This window comes from Lepidochelys kempii, chromosome 8 (assembly GCF_965140285.1).
Source record: "Lepidochelys kempii isolate rLepKem1 chromosome 8, rLepKem1.hap1, whole genome shotgun sequence".
Taxonomy (NCBI): Eukaryota; Metazoa; Chordata; order Testudines; family Cheloniidae; genus Lepidochelys; species Lepidochelys kempii.
In genome coordinates this window covers 19,216,840-19,232,493 of record NC_136387.1, presented here as the reverse complement: position 1 = coordinate 19,232,493, position 15,654 = coordinate 19,216,840, and the positions used below count along the sequence as shown (strand labels likewise).

At 41.3% G+C, this 15,654-nt stretch overlaps 1 protein-coding gene across 4 annotated transcripts in view; it reads left to right on the top strand.

Annotated features, from left to right (window-relative positions):
* The first annotated feature begins 429 nt into the window (after positions 1–429).
* Positions 430–15,654, top strand: part of JAKMIP2 (janus kinase and microtubule interacting protein 2) — a 107,787-nt gene continuing 92,562 nt past the window's right edge. For all 4 annotated transcript variants that reach the window (XM_073355758.1, XM_073355762.1, XM_073355759.1 and 1 more), the window contains exon 1: positions 430–527. The gene's annotated coding sequence lies outside the window, so the exon portion shown is untranslated. The remainder of the gene's footprint in view (positions 528–15,654) is intronic.

Here is a 15,654-nt window from a genome sequence, read left to right as displayed (position 1 = left end):
AGCTCTCCAAAACGGGACCTTTAGCATCTATAGGGGGCCCTGCTTAGCCTAGGGCAAGTTTCGCCCTTTTTGATGAGCTGTAATGGCCACTGAAGTGTCTCTCCCTTGGCTGAAGCAGCTTCTGGGAATAAGCCTCAGTCTCTCCCTGTTCTTCCCTCCCCCATCTCCTCCTTTTCCCTCCATCTTTTATGGCTGTTGCCATGGCGCCTAGAGAGAGCTCAGCGCTGCAGCTGGGGAGGGAGGAGGGAGCAGCAGTGCCTTCTGCAAGTCCAGGCTCTTGCTCACTGAGCTCATCACCCTCCTCCTCCTCCTAGGAGGGAGCTGGCTGGCTGCTGCTGCTGCTGCTCTGGGTGGGCGGGTGGTTTACATCCTCAGCATCACCAAGCAGAGGGCCGGCGGAGGGCGGGGGGGGGGGGGGAATCCCAGCAGCTGCTGATGTTGGGCTTTGAAACAGCCTCAGTAACAGGGAAAATGGATTCAGCTTGCACATCCCTCGCCTTTCAGCATCTTCTCCTGGTTTCGACATGGTGAGCAGCAGAGCCAGCACTGCCTTTATTGCTGTTATTAATGATTGTGGCGGAGGGTCATTATTCTCACGCTGATGATGTATTTTCTGATCCGGTTGCTCTGAGTATCTTTAATATGTCTGTGAAACAATGACTTCCATCTGAGCTATTAGAGAGAGCATGGGGGCTGGAGAGAGGGAGAAGTGGGAGGGATGGAGTGAGAGAGCTGGAGATATAGAAAGATGGAGCAAGGAGCAGGTGGGCTGATTAGGAACAGTCTTAGTAAAACAATATTCCAGGAATTCATCGTAGCTAACCTCATGCTCTGAACACCCCTCAAATCCCTTTTTTTATTTGTCATCTTCTTTCCTTTCTGTTACAAAATGGGATGCACTGAAGATGGTTGTTAATCAAAAAAAAGGAATGTATTTTTTCAAAGGGCTTAGGCTGAGCCTCAGTAACTCCCAGATACTGGGGTTGGGCCTTAGTGAAATAGCATTTGCGGTAGTAAGTGCAGCTAAGCCAAGAGCAGTGTAGAAGAAGCCACTCTGATTAATTTTGTTTGCAGCACAGATTTACCTATTTTGTTTTGCTGTGGCTTTGTGTGAGCTTTCATTTTTAGACTGTCTTTTTAAAAATGTTTCTATATAGATCTTGTTGTTATGGAAGAGGGGTGTGTGTATGTGTATAAATTTTCTCAAGCATTGAGCTGCATGTCTTTGTATGTACAGTACATGTGCTGTTGTCACTGCCAGTAACGGAAGAAACATTCCAGTTGGGGTGGTGTAAGATTTATTCTTCAGTTACTGAATTATTGTCCCTTGGTTTCATTATGGCACTTAGGATAGACCTATATCATATCATCATTGGTCTGTTTTATGGCACTAAATAGTAATTTGTTTCCATTAATATAAATGGATATAAGACACTGAACATACACCTTATGGCCTGGGGATGGATGCATAGATAGCTCTAGGTATAGATATTAAAAGTTTAAATTAAGATCTTGGGAGAAAAAATGTCAAACCATATTTTTAAACCTATGGATTTGCACTCAGAAATGCCCCATGCACCATTGTACCAGGAAAAGTCAGATTCTCCTTTCTAAATGCCCTGCATTCATTGTGCTAGATTCTGCCTTGATGTACACTCCATGAACAGCTTGAACTCTGGGAAGCGTGTTAGTGTCACGTAGGGTCCATTTTGTCCAATAATACTGGATTTGATCCTTCAATCCTGGCTCAGGCAAAATTCCCATTGTTCAGGCCTGCTGTTGTGTGTTCATTCCACCAGTGTACAAACGCCAGGCCAAAATCAGCTGTGCTCTAAATGTTAACATGATTTACATGCCTGCCCAAATTCTGATTTCTCTTATGCTGGTGTAAATCCATGGTAATTCTATTGACTTCAGTAGGTTTACACCTGGTGTGGGTGAACTCATATGTATATAGTAACATAGCTTGCAGTGATTTGGCATTGGGACTAAAAAGTGAGTGTCATATAAATAGATCTGGCGACTAAATTCAGCCCAGGCACAAGCAGGTGCAATTAAGTCAATGGATGTTGCACCCACTGAGCCAGAATCAATCCTATCTTTAAAGGGGCTGAGTCTGCACCTCTGGGAGATTCACCCTCAGGGGAGAGCAGGAGGCGTTTCCAATGGGAATGGGCAACTTCATCTTTGTTGGGAAATTAGTGGGAATCCCCCCAGCAGAGGTGGCTGAGCGGAGTTGCTGACTTGATGCATCTGACCATACCCTTTCCCAGGACAGCCTTGTTGACTTTTGGAACTCCACCACCTATAAGTGGATCCTCTGGAGCTCTCCATCACTGCAACCTCCCTCCTGTTGGACTTGCTGGCTTGGCTATTCTGCGAGGGTCTACACTGGTTGAGGCTGGCCCTAGCCTTGGAGTTGAATTTGTCCACTTGTTTCTGCAGTGCCCAACACAACCCTGACTAGGATCTCTAGCTGCTATTACAATACAAACAATAGGTAACTGCCTTTGGCTGAATTTGCCCCAGCATCTTTCAGTGTCCTCTGGTCATACTGTCCTTCTGTTTCCAGTGGTTATTTCTAGCTCAGTAAGCTTTTAAACACAGGTCTTCTGTTATCCTACTCTCTTTTGTTTTAGCCTCTACTTAATGGGAAGATAACACTGGTGCAGCACTAGAATGTGGTTGTACAGAACAAACAACAGGCTATTATCATTTATAAATGCATGGTGGAACCATCTTGACCTTTTATTATTATCAAAACTTTAATGCAGCTGGAAAGGGGATGCATAATTTCTCCATTGTTATTACAAAGGATAACTGACTTCATAGTATTCAAGTCAGAGAAACACTGTGTAACTCTACTGACAGTATGATGCCAGAGTCATTTTCAGGTTTTGGTTTCTATTATCCATCCTTTTCCTTTTATTCCTTTTATCCAGTTAATATCACAGTTTACAAATGCATAAAAGCACTCCTCTTACCATAAAAAGATAATAGGCTAGATTCTGATCCCACTAACACGGGTTTAAATCCGGTATAACTCTAATGAAGTCAATGGATCTAACTCTGGTTTCACTCCCAGTATAATGGAGTCACTCCTAATTTACATCAGTGTAAATGAGAGCAGAATCAAGCCTATTAGTGGACCAATGTGGTCCAGTGGTTTAAGCCTAGAAATTAGTAAAAAAGGAAGTTCTAATCCCTGAACTGACACCAGCTCCATCTGTGGCTTTGGTTATCTCATGAACTCTGCCGCCTGTGAAATGGGCAGATAACAATGACAAATTTACTGGGGACCCCAGGAACAGGATGAAATGCTAACGCTATGTTTACTGAATACTTTCCAGTGTCACGTCGTGTGGAGTACTAGCAGCTTTAAGCTGACAGAGAGCTCTGTGGGGATAACTTGAGAATCAGGATATCTCCATCTTTACAGTCACCCTGGGTGAGAAATAACACCAACTGCCCATCTCTAGCCACTGCTTCCCATAATCCCTCCCCAAACACAGCAGTTCTTGACACGTTTCTTGTTCTCCCCCCGGGGTTCTTGGACTTGACCCTTACAACCCCATCGCCCAACTGGTATTGGGAGGAGGGAAGGACACAGTGAATCATGGCCTTGCACATGGGACTTCAGTCAAATAGCTTTGCAAGCAAGACCAGATTTGCTCTTGATTCTGAAATGATTAATACAGTTGTCAAAGGAATGAAATAATCTGAACCCACAACCATTGTCTTGTATAAATATTGAGACAAATCTCGGCCTCTCTTCATTAGCTTTCAAGGCTCCAATTGCAACACAAATCTCATGTTTCTGCTGCAATGAGGCCCAGGCAGAGATACCATGTATGGGAATTCTGCCAGTCCCTGCTGTGAGAGTGGAATGTGGGCAGGCCAGGGATATGGAGAACGTACAGCCTGGGAACAGGGAAGACCCAAATTCACATCTTGGTGGGTTGTATCCTCCTCTTCTTCCATACGTGTTAGTAGCAGCCACATCCCAGGTTCTACTGGTCCTTTGTTGTGTGTTAAGGGGAAACACTCATCACGCCAGTAGATGCCTTGAAAAAAGCCCTTTTACTCAGGCTTTGCTCCTGTGAACAGAATATGGCCCCTTTGTGACATCACAATCATTTCAATGTGTTTTATCTTAAAGTGGGTTGAGATTGGATCCTAGCATGTTGAGGATATTATAATACAAGACACCAGTGAAAAGTCTGATCCTTCAGCACTTACTCTGGCAAAGCCCCATATAAATGCTGGCCACCTCAGAGACACAGGAAGGGGATAGTGATGTGCGCCTTCTCGGAACTCCCTAGCAATGGATGCCCTGGTGCTCCCAGAGACAGAGTCTTTTTCATGCTGTGAACAAATTCCTGCAGTTCCCATTGGGTCAGTGCATCTTTTGCATTTCCTCAGCTACTTGGCTTGAGTCTATGTAACCCACTGGTGAGCATGTGTTAAAAGTCTGCCACTGTGCTTGATCCACAGAGGACATGAGTCTATTACAGTCATAGTTAATAAGACTTTGCTCTTTGGTTCAATCTGTAGCAGCTCCTGCTTGTTAGGACTGGGGACATCCAGCGCTATCTCATAGACTCAGAACTTTAAGACCAGAAGGGAACATTTTGCTCATTTAGTCTGACCTCCTGCACATCGCAGGCTACAGACCTTCACCCACCCTTCCTGTAATAGACCCATAACTTCTGGATGACTTTCTGAAGTCCTCAAATCATGTTTTAAATACTTCAAGTTAAAGAGAATCCACCATTTACTCTATTTTAAACCAGAAAGTGACCTATGCTGCAAAGGAAGATGAAAAACCACCAGGGTCTCTACCAATCTGACCTGGGGAAAAATTCCTTCCCATCCCCAATATGGTGATCATTTGAACCCTGAGCATGTGGGAAAGATGTACCAGCCAGACACCTGGGAAAGAATTCTCTGTAACTCGGTGCCCTCCTCATCTAGTGTATCATCTCTGGCTGTTGGCGATACTTGCTACTAGCAGTTGCAAATGGGTCACATGCCATTGTAGGCAATCTCACCATACTATCCCCTCCATAAACCTTATCAAATTCAGTCTTGAAAGAAGTTAGGTTTTTTGTCTGCACTGCTCCCCTTGGAAGGCTGTTCCCAAACTTCACTCCTCCTATGGTTAGAAACCTTCATCTAATTTTAAGCCTAAACTGCTGATTATCAGTTTATATCCATTTGTTCTTGTGTCAGCACTGGCGTTTAACTTGTATAAACTCCTCTCCCTCCCTGGGAGGTGTCCCTCTGATGTATTGATAGAGACAATCATATCTCCCCTTAGCCTTTGTTTGGTTAGGCTAAGCAAGCCAAGCTTCTTGAGATTCCTCCCTTTAAGGTACATTTTCCATTCCTCCAATCATCCCAGAAGCCCTTCTCTGCACCTCTTCCAGTTTGAATTCATCTTTCTTAACCATGGGAGACCAGAATTGCACACAATATTCCAGATGAGGTCTCACCAGTACCTACTGGTAGTACCTCGCCTTGGTATGTTGGTGGCTGTCCCACTCACATGCCACAATAACCCCATATGTTATTTACAAAGAGTTTTAGCACACAATTTTATCTATGGCTGAACTAAATGTTATGCCCCCTCCTCTCACATGGTCTTGACTTGCTGGTGTTCAGCTGTGAACAGCCAGCAAGATGAGAGCAGGAGTCATTGCAGAAAAACTAGACATTTTAAGTAAGTCTCCATCTTGTAGAATCTAATCTAAATTGGCATCATAAAATATTTGCATCCAAATTGAAAGCAAATGGCCATATTACAGCTTCCTTGCAGAGCTTCCATCCTACTTTTAGTTATAATTTTCTATATTAGCATTTTTTTATTGATTGACTTCATTTTTATTTTCTACCTGTCACAACACACAATTGGAAGGCTCATAGGACCAAAAGAAATTAACATAAAAGATGTGATACTTGTTATTTCAATGATACACGTGGTACACATCTCCTTCATAAGTGTTCAGTACAGTAAGAGTTCTTTTGTACAATAAAGAACAAAACTGAAGAGATGAAAGCTAAGTAGCTTGAGAATGCTAAAATAATTTCTCCTCTCCACAGCGGAAGCCATCTATTTGATCATCTCTTGGCTTCATTGTTCACATGTATGCCTTCTGTTGACTTTGTGTAATCCAGAAGTGCACAATGCAAGCTGACTTGTCAATGTTACTTTGATTTCTGCTCACTTTCACATTCTGATTCATGGACATACTTTTGCCATATTTGGGTTTCAAGACAAGCAGGAGAATGCTTAAATTGACAAGGTAATTGTTTTCATTGAACTTAAAACAGAATTCCTTACATCAAGGTATTGGGCCACATCCCAAGATGGTGAAATCACTCTGTTAATTTATACCAGCTGAAGATCTGGCCCCGTGTTGGTTTTTAACATGTTTATCTTTTACAACTTCGTGGCTGGATTCTCCATGGCGGGGTCCCTTTAATCAACATTTAAACCTGAGCAAAGTGGTGATGGAATGCTCAATACTGTCAGAATTGTCCAAAAATCTTTCAGACCCCCCCAAAATATGAAATTGGCTTAAAAATCGTGATATTAACAGAAAAATTCGTTTGGGATTCTTTCAATTTCCTGAGGACGCTCTCTCAGGTCACATTTTCTGGCTTTTCTCCATATCCACTAGGGTTAGAAACATTTAGTATATTTTTTAATGAAAGCTGAGATTCTCACATAATCACTTGCCTCCAGGAGCTGGGTCTTTCAGAAAAACACCAAATATCGCAAGCCTTATGATAAAATCACAGGAGTTGGCAAAACTGAATGCTACCAAACCAGAACTGTGGTATTTTTACACCTATGCAAAGCAGGATTAAATGATGACACAAGGGATAGTGCAGAATTAAGCACACAATTTGGGACCTTGATCTAGCTAACAGCTGGGATAGTCGACTAGTAAAAAAGATGAAAAGTTCAAATCTCTTCATGAATAAATGCGTTGATCACAGTTCACCACAATTTGCGGAATCATATTTGTTTAATCTATGAGTGTTTAGCTGGTTGATGAAGAATTGAGAGAACGTCACAAATCCTCAAATTTTACAAATTTTTTTAATAATTTTTCATTCATCTAAAAAATCATAATAGAAAATCATTGTAATCCAATCTGGGAGCATAAATAAAGCCATGTCATTTAGGTAACCAATCACAAAAGAAAAGAATAAACCAGTAACAGGAACGTGGAAAAAAGGAACAAATTAATGAATGATCCAGAAGGTGAAAATTATTCCTATAAACTATTTGTCAAATATTTAGAAACAATGAATACATCTCAAAATTGGGTAATCCAAAAGGGGCGAATTTTGTTACAAATATAACTTTAAATGGAATAATAATTCATCCACCTTTACTGGAGATCATCTGTTGGAAAGGACAGACATTGCATTATGCTAGTTCTTTCCTAAATTTATAATTTACAAAATTGTTTTGAGTTCATTTTATAGAAAATAAAATTGCTGACCAAGAGCAATTAAATATTTTGAATTAAAATTATTTAGAATAACTAATGGTAAAATGCACATTGCTTTCCATTTTCAGTCTGCCTAACTTGGTAGCCTTCATTTTCCCAAATGAGCTAATATGCTCTAATTTCTGTTTAGTATCATGCTTCATTTCTCAATCTTCATTTTGAACACTACTGAAATTATGTTTACTATGATTTCCTTGAATATCTAGGGTAAAGGCTTATGCCTTATGTTACATGGACTGGGGTCAAGAAAGATGTCTTATTGTCACCCTGGAAAGTGAAACTCTAAAGGGGAAAAACATCTGTGGACAGTTGCATGAGAATCTCAGCTTTGTTTAGAGAGAAATCATAATGAGTGAACAAAATAAAGTGAAAAGTTAAACTTACCTTGAATTGTAAAAGCTTCAAGTTCTTTTGATTGAATGATTGAACTTGTGACATTTTTGTTTGAAAGTTTTTACCACACTTTGTGCTTTCATCTCTTCCTCAGCTACCCTTTGCAGCTGCATGGTCTGACTCTAAAATAGCTGCGGTTGCTAACTTACTGACATAATGGAGGCTGGCTTCTTTTCTGATTTGCCTCAGTTTTACTCTAGTGTAACTCAGAGGTGAAAGTAAGCCGGTACAGTCCAGTACGGCGTACCAGCAAGAGCCAGTACACTGTGCCGGACCGGACCGGCTTCTCCAGGCTGGCATTTTAAAGGGCCTGGGGCTCCCCGCAGCAGCTGGAGCCCTGGGCCCTTTAAAGTGCCACCCGAGCCCCGCTGCCGGAGCCCCTGGGGTACTGGCAGCAGGGCTCTGGTGGTGATTTAAAGGGCCCAGAGCTCCACTGTGGTAGCGGCGGCTGGAGCCTGGGGACCTTAAAATCATCCCTGAGTCCCGGGGCTCCCAGCCGCCTCTGCAGCTAGTAGCTCTGGGGGTGATTTAAAGGCCCCAGGGCTCCCAGCTGCAGCCGGAGCCCTGGGGCATTTAAATTTTGATTTAAAGGGCCCAGGTATTTAAAGGCTCCGCCTCTTCTTGTTGAGGCCATGCCTCTTCCGGTTGAGGCCACACCCTCCCTGCTCAGGACTTCGGAGTACCGGTAAATCCTTTAAATTACTTTCACCTCTGGTGTAACTCCATCCATATGCCTGGTTTACACTGGGTTGAGAGCAGAGTCAGGCCTAAAGATTTGGATAAAAATATGCTGAATCAAACTCCACAAATGGTGGACAAGCTTTTCTGGTAGTATTAAGGTGAGATAAAAACTACTCATGTGAGCAAAGGTTGCAGAATTGGGCCTCACATGTGAGAAAGAAGGGGTAAAGCCACTATGATGCTGAGTAATAAGAATGCATAAATAAAATTACAAGACAGTAAAATAAATAATTTAACGTCAGGCTACAATTGAATGCTTTGTGCACAGAACATATTGGATCCATGTTCCGAAGTAGTACTGTTGGTATTAATTAGCACTAAGCAATAATATTGGGATACAAGACTCCTTGGTTCCATCCCTACTTTGCCACTGATTTGCTAAAATTCACTGAACCACTTTTCTTTAAAATGGATATAATATTACTTCCCAGATTCTTCTCTGTAAGTCTTAACTATTATTTCTAAAATCCTTAGAGGTCCTAGGATCACAGGTGTTAGGTAGAAATTATTATAATAATAATATCTTTATTTTATTATTGTTATGCATGTATTTGTTTTAGAGTGATGAGGGCCATATAAGAACCTAGACTGATAGCAGGCAATTAGCTTCCTATTATTTCTCTGATCCAGGAACATATTTTTTGTTCCTAGGTTACCATACTTTTGTGTCATTCATAGACAAGTCACTCATTTTATATTTGAACTGCTGTTGTATTGATGTTTTCTGCCTCTGGCATTGATCAGAGACAAACTGAATTGTTATTTTTGCATGATCCACCAGTAAAATTTGCCATATTTTTCATGATTCCTTTTTTAGTAGGAGAAAATATATAATTCCACTAAATAACAAAAGCCTCAGTGTCAGATTATTTTTATTAGTCTGGAACTAATTTTACACATATATAGGAACAGCTAAATTTGCAGACAGTGTTCAGCAATTTATAGCTAAAAGAGTGATTGCATTAATTAATTAAGCTGTAAAACTTTAACTGTACAATTTCATTTAAAAGAATAGCTAATAAGCACTTCACTGGTGCAATTGAATAGTAAGTAGACACCCGTCCAGTTTCACTGGCTAGCTTTACTGACCCAGTGACATTCATGCCATATTCACAGGCTTCTCTGTGAGCAGTTCCCTTTTGAACGGCTTCATATATTTTTTGTAGGTCACAGCATGACCTACATGTTACCTCTGTTTTGGAATATATGGTCAGCATCTGTGATCTGTGTGGTGGCCTGTATTGCTACAGGGAACTCAATGAGGGTGTAAATAGCTTCTTTGGATATTGGTATAGATTGATGTACATAAGCTTTGCTCCTATTTAAATTCTTCTGTACATATGTGGGAGACGGGAAAGGGAGTTCTTGCTTCTGATGCAGCTAGTAAGAAAAAATACATTATGGGCACATGCAAACTTTGTCTTGACTGCTTTTTAAAATCTGATTTTAGATGCTTTGTCATTACATGTTTGGACCAGTTTCTCAGTGGGAGTAAATAAGTGTTGTTCCATAGCTATGCTGACTTATGCCAACTGAGCATTTGACTGGTAATCTGTTTATAAGCTGTTCTTGATGACTAATACAAATCATATTGTTATCATCTACATGTCTTTACCTATTTTGTAAATAACACCACATGCTATTAAGGATAAATGATTTGTAAAACCACTTCATGTACCACTTTATATTATTTATTTGTTGACATCCAAATTGTGCTGTTCTTACTCACCAGATCAGTGCAATTGAGAGTAAAGGTGGCATAATATGGTACTGGATTTTTCTCTGGTTGGACAATGAAATTGTACAAGTCCCTTAGTTGAGTAAAGACTCCCTACTATCAAATATTTGGTGGAGGTCTTTTTCTGAGAGCTGTCTGTTGGGTTTTTGTTATTTAATTGTTTTGGGAATACTTTTTTCAAAGAAATGAGTAAAAATCACAGCAATTCAAGAACAGGAAAAAAGACCAATCCAATAAATAATGTGTTCACAACAAATAAATTGACCGTTTCTAGTGAATCTGTTCCTTACAGTGTTCACAATGCTTCTCTCAGGTTAGGGTATTCCTACTATAGCATATCTATCAAAATCAGATGTAGACAAAGTAAGAGTGTACATGCCCACTATTTACCAACAACAGGATTTGTTTGACTGAGACTCCTGTTATCTTGCTGAGAAAGAGGTAAGTGGCTTTTGCTCTCTCCCTGGGCAGGTGGCTCATTTCCTTCTCTAGACAAAAAGGACTGGGGATGGCTTCTCGGGGAATGGGTTGCCCTGAAGCAGAAACCGTAAGAGAAACCAAAAATGGGGAGAAGGCTTGAGCTGAACTTCAGTTCTGTTATCGTTTGTTTGTTTCTTCATTAATAAAGCCAAAACCCAGAAAGGGGTTAAGTCATTGACTTGGCAGTGTGCGTGTTTGCTTTAGAGCAGCCTGGGAAAGGCACCTGCTGACAGGCGCTATATGACATAGTAACTAATGACCATTGGGCCAGAGTGCATTCCGCAGAGGGGCCAGAAAATTCCATGATGTCACCTTTGTGGAGATTCCACTGCATCTTTTCATCAGGGATAGGGGACTTGTTTCCCCTTCCCCATGGATGAAACCAGGGGTTCCATACCACAGATCTACTGGATCCCTTTGGCTGTCCATACAAAATCCTCCACATTAGTTCTGGGCCGCCTTAGAATCTGACCCAGCTCTTGCTTGCCCTTGGAAACCCTATTTATGGGAATGCTACAGCATGGAGAAGCCTTTGTGGGAAGGGGGAGATCCATGAGCAGAAAGTCCTTTTTGCATGGAACAGTGCTGTTGCTAGAGCTTGGCACGCATGAGAGAAATATGTGGAACCCTAATGTCAAGAACAGCCCAATTAAGTTCAAGTGTCTTCCCAAGTACAGTGTCTTGATAAACTAAGAATGCACCTTCAACAGTAGTTACATAAGACAGAGTGATTTCGAAGCCAGCACTTCTTCTCATTTGCATAGTCTTCTTGAAACTAATTGCTATATTTCTGTCAGGTTTGTGACATTCCAGATGGTGGCCCCCACATTTTCCAGGCCAGAAAATGGTGTCAGACGGGTAACTGGAGTAATGTCTATCAGATCATCCAGTCCCATGGTAAAACCCATGGGAGAAGACAATAGAGGAGAAAATCACCCCAAAGATTCTCTTGAAGGGATCTCCTGCATTGCCCTATCATCAAGGTTGTCCATAAACTTGGTGGTCCCAGGAGATCCATAGGATGCCAGGGCCACATTCATGAGTGTTCTGTGCCTCCACCATGACTTTGCCCCCCACTAAACTCCCACCTTCCTGACAACACAGCTTCAGAGACTCCTCTGGTTTCTGCTGCCCCCAGGATCTCTGCTGGAGGCTACACACGGCGGATAATACAGTCAGCAGCTGTAATTTTTTTCTAACATATTTCCACAGGCCCAGAATGAGGGTGATGTGCATCCACCTGGTCCCACCCACACCCTGACCACTCCTCCTCCATCAGCCCAACCACCAGAAACAGGGAGTACCACATGAGAGAGTCCCCTTCCTGTCCTAATCCCGGCTGGACAAACTGGGCCTTGATTGGAGCATTTTAGAAAGACTAACCTAAAAAGTTTGCAAATATTCTCAAAAATTCTTTATAAAATAAACTAATCAATGTTTACTTGATGCCTGTGAATCAGCAAAGAAGGCAGATCAATAAACTCACGACATGATGGATTTGCTCTGCTGTAGCAGCACTGAGCTCTCTTGCTGGTTGGTTAGATTAGTCCCATTAACTCTACAGAACCTCATTGTGATGACAACACTTTTACTGTGTATTTTAGTTCTAATGAAATTGACTTATAGCACTGAGTAGAGCCAAGCAGGACTGTCATTTTTTTATTACAAAAAGCTGGAATATATTTTTTCTTTTGCGTTTTTGTTTCACAGCCATGGATAAGTTCCAGCCAACATCCTGTCTTGTCTGGGGTTAGCCTAACAATTATTCACATGCTTCTATAACACCTTTCAGTCAAAGAGGCTGAAAAACAAGATGTGGTTCAACTATAAAAAGGGACTCTGGGTCCAATCTTGCAAACCTTACCCACGAGAGTTAGATGAATAGATTCTAAGGCCAGAAGTGACCACTGTGATCATCTAGGCTACTCTTCTTCATGACACAGGCCACAGAACTTCCCTGAAATCATTCCAGTTTGAACCAGAGCCTCTCTTTTAGGGGGAAAAAATCCAAACATGATTTCAAAATGGCCGGTGATGGAGAATCCACCACAAGACTTGGTAAATTGTTCCAATGAGGTCAATGGGACTGCTGACACAAACAAGGATTATGTATGTGAGAAAGAGATGCAGGGAAAGGGATTGCTTCCTAAAAGAAAATCCACTGTCCAAATCCACTGACCTCAACAGGGTTACACAACTGTGCATGAAGGCAGCATTTGCCTTGATTATTTGTGATGATCCTTGATAAGGAAAGACACCAGCTTGGCTCTCAGAGCTTAGATTGGGTTTGCAGAGCTGGCAGTTAAAAAACCCACCCTCATTTGTAAGGTGACTACTTAACATGTAGTCAATGAAAGACAAAAAATCATGGAGCTTTACTATGCCACTGTTATAGTCACATTTCAGATTAGAACAGCACTTCAACCAAGCAAGTATCTAAATACTCTGTAAAGAGGAACATGTGCTTCTATTATACACTACACTACACTTTGGTAGTTTAGATTGAGTTGAAAGTCTGGCCCAACATGATTTCACACACGGAGTCTGGAAACTTTTTATTTCCTTTTTTGTAACCAAGTCACATTTCTATATGTTGAATGACTGTAGTCCACTTCTCAATGTATCTAATTCTACTGTAACTGCCAGGTGAGGGGAGGGACCTGTGTCCAACATGCCCTCTGAAAAGATGCAGATAACATTTTGGCTGCTGTTTTATCCCCAGAGAATACTAGAGTATTGGTTCAGCAGATCCTTACTGAGTTGCTTCTAGTAACAATAATGCTTCTGTCCTCTTTTGACAGTTTCCATGGAGCTAGAAGCAACTTGGAAATTTTGTGTTCAAATTTTAGTGCAGGAGTCAATGGTAATCTTGGCATGTGTAATAGGTCTGTGGCAGGGAATTTGAAACTGTCTTCTTTAAACTGAGCCGTGAACTTAGTGAGAAATTAGACTACAGGAAGTTGTGAATTTGAAGGAACATTAAAGCATCTCAAGCACAGAAATGTTGCGATAATAATAATTAATAACCTGAACCTGATGCTAATTAAGATTTTGCATGTTGGGGTGAGAGGTTGTGAAGATATGTGTACTGAAGATCTGTATTTCTGCATTAGTTGAGTAAAATGTATGTAACCTGTAAACTCATGAATTTGCCCGGTTCTGGGTATAATCTCCTTTTAATTCCCTGTCAAAATCAAAATGCAGAACAGATTTGCCAAAATGCTTGCAGACCTTTAGAGTGACAATGGGTTGATTCTGGGGTGACCTTGGGGGACTGATTTATGGCTTCCCGCTGAAATTATAAAAGATCATGGCTTTATTAATTATATCCATTAATTGCTTTATCGCACCTTACGGTGGAAGATCAGTGCCAAACCAGTTAATAGTTCTTTGTCGCAATGTTCTGACAGGCTAAAGGCACCATTAAAGACAAACATTATAAGGCAGAGCACATGTGCAGTGGGGTGTAGCACCTAGAGGTTGAACGCAAATCCAGGTGAGATTTGGTAGTTTAGATTGAGTTTTGCTTTGGGTTGTGGGTTCATTCAAACCTGACAATCAAATTTAACACTTCTGCCCTTCAGTTTTCCAGAGTTCCAGATAGAACCCCATTGTCTTCATGATATATTTGCATTTGCGGCATTGGTTCCAAGAAGAAACTTTCTGTTACTAGTGGAATATTACACGCTGGGGAGATGTTTATTTTATATACATAGTACTTAGAGCCCAAATGAATATATAACCATAAATCTGAGGTGGGGATTTATATAATGTGTAGGGTCAAATTCGTTGATGGTGTAGATTCAGGTAGCACCCCTGACTTCAATAGAGCTGCACAATTGTGCCAGCAGAGAATTTGGCCCATAAAATGTTTAAATTTTAATATTTTTCAACTTATAAAATGATGCACCTTATACCAATGGCTGTAACTGCAGAAGCTTAGACGTTAACATTTGCAAAGGTGACAAGTGGGTTTATCAAGGATTAACAGCATTTGCAGCATGGAATGTTTAATTTCAGGCCAAATCCTGCAGACATGGGGGACAACTCGTGCTGAATGTCCTCAGAGTTTTGCCCGAATAAAGTCTCCAGAAGCAAGCATTTAGTTTGCTTGGTGTGACACAGAGATGAGCCTGAACTGCTAAATTTGGATTCTGGACCTGGAATCAAACTTTCCCAAAGATCAGGATGGTGGAGCAGCTTGAATCTGGGAATTTTGGTTTGGATCATTATAAAGTCTGGCACTATTTGGACCCAGGGTTTTGTTTCAGGCATATCTTTTATGGGAGGGTTGCCCAAGCTGAACCATGAAAGAACAGCACAATAGAAAGGTTGGTAGGTGGAGTTCTGGGTTAGCGTGTTAGTCATTAGCCTGACAGGAGTTTAAATGCTGACTCAAGTCTCAAAGGAAAATGAATTTGGTCTCATTACAGTCCCCATTTGTTCGCATTACAAAAAACCACCTCACAATAGTATGAATGTCAATCTGTCCTCCAAAGAGGCCCAGGATTGAAACAACAGGAGGTACAGACTGGGACTGAAGTAATTTGGAAAAGCTGTGTCTGAGGAATCGTGCACAGAGCCTGCCTCCACTATACCTGGCTCATGTCAGTGCCTCCTTTCAGAAGCAGGAAATTAAAATATTACTGAACTAGATCCTGCTTCTACTGAGCTCAGATGGAGTGAAGCCCCATTTATATGGAAGAAAAATAAAACGCCCCTCCCCAGTTTTTAATTACAATCCAGTTATAGTGCACCTGTTCAGTGAAAATAAAA